At 34.6% G+C, this 1,835-nt stretch overlaps 1 non-coding gene across 1 annotated transcript; it reads right to left on the bottom strand.

The window, feature by feature from the left end:
• Positions 1 to 565: 565 nt before the first annotated feature.
• Positions 566 to 672, bottom strand: LOC122127582. The gene has a single exon (XR_006151203.1). It is a non-coding gene; the product is annotated as a U6 spliceosomal RNA (small nuclear RNA).
• Positions 673 to 1,835: the final 1,163 nt, after the last annotated feature.

Raw genomic sequence — 1,835 nt, 5'->3', positions numbered from 1 at the left:
AGCAAGAAAGAAAAAAAAACCAGTTGTGTTCCTATTTGGGGGTTCATTACCCTTAACAACATCTTATCTGGTCATATGTGCATAGATTTTGAACTTTTCTGCTTATCCCAGATATATTAGTTATTACAAATTAGGGAAACCCTGTGACCTATGTTTCTTTGGACTTGGCTTACATCACTTAATAATTTTTTCCAAGTCTTTCCATTTTCTAACAAATTGGGCGATGCCATACTTTCTCTTGGGGGCATAGAATTTCATTGCTATAAATAGCACATTTTCTTGATCTATTTATCTGATGAGGGGCATCAGGGTTGGTCCTATATCTTAGCTATCTTAAACAATGTTGCAATAAATATAATTGTGATGGTAGTTTTAGTACCGTCTTGTTTGTGATCTTTTGGGTAAATGCCCAAAAGTGGGATTGCTGTGTCATAGGGGAGTTATATGTGAAGTCTTTTGAGGAACCTCCATACTACTTTCCAAAGTGGTTGAACAAGTTGACACTTCCACCAAGAGTGCAGTTCAGTTAACTTGTGGCCACATCCACTCCAGCATCAGTTGTTGTAAAAGTATAAAATGGTACAGGAATTTGCCTGCCATCCTTGCACATGGGCCATTCAAATCTTCTCTGTATGGTTTCAATGTTAGAGTACGTGATGCTGAATGGAACATAGAACATGTATTATATATAAAGTGTGATTGATTTTCTTAAACTAGATAATTCAACAAAAAGTAAGTTTAAAAGAATTTTCATGAAATTTTAGAGCCACGTACTTCTTACATGAGCACACATTTAAGAATAAAGTCAAGATTGACATGTCAAAAACAAAATAATTCCAATTATTTGTTGTTCAAGTGATGTGTAGGAGGAGGAATTCAATTATTCTATACAAGGCTCCTGTCATAATGAACACTGCAGCAAGTGTTAAGTTTTGTTAAAAGTTTTAATGGTCTAAATATATTTAATTTTGGGAATTTGCTTATATATACTAAACCAAGGGCTGTTTGGCAGGTAATAAAACTTTTCGATAAAGTATTTAAGATTTATGGTAACAAACATATGCTACTATGTATGTATATTTCAGAGTTTATAGGAACATTACTAATGAGAAGTTGCCAAGTCTTTGTGTAAAGGAGCAGAATAAAGAGTTAAGACTTTGTTAACTATACAGTTTCTGTTAAAACTATAGGGCTTCCTTATTTTATTTTATGTTTTTTAATTTTTTTGGGGTCCGGTCGTGGGGCCTGAACTATGGGCCTGGGTGCTCTCCGTCAGCTCTACAGCTCAAGGATAGCGCTCTACCACTTGAGCTACAGCATCACTTCCGGCTTTTTTCTTTTTGCTTATGTGGTGCTGAGGAATCGAACCCAGAGCCTCAAGCATGCAAGGCAAGCGCTCTACCACTGAGCTACCTTCCCAGCCCCTGGCTTCCTTATTTTATATGTTAGCGAGGAACAATTGATGATATAAGCCATATACAAATGATTAGATGAGCCATAAATAGTAATCTTAGTGGGTAACTTTAAAGATTACTCATAACCTAAAAACCACTTGTTGAATATCATAATCTTAGCCCATTTTAAAAGTACAGGGATATGAGAAAATAGTAAAATCTAATAGGTAATACCCTTCAAATACTGAAAACACTGATAATTATTTTAGTTTTTATTTTAATCATTAATATTTTGTTATTGGTTTTCCTTGTTTGTAGCATTGTTTTCCTTGTAATATAATACAACTTTTTGAAAGTCGTCATTAGGAGGTACATTGAGAAGGTTACTGGGATGGCCAAACCATTTTTTATAGGGCATGTGAATTTACAAAGAGGAAAATT

This window comes from Dipodomys spectabilis, unplaced genomic scaffold, assembly GCF_019054845.1.
Source record: "Dipodomys spectabilis isolate Male_0828 unplaced genomic scaffold, ASM1905484v1 ptg000303l, whole genome shotgun sequence".
In the NCBI taxonomy this organism is placed as follows: Eukaryota; Metazoa; Chordata; class Mammalia; order Rodentia; family Heteromyidae; genus Dipodomys; species Dipodomys spectabilis.
This window is presented reverse-complemented; position numbering and strand designations above follow the sequence as displayed.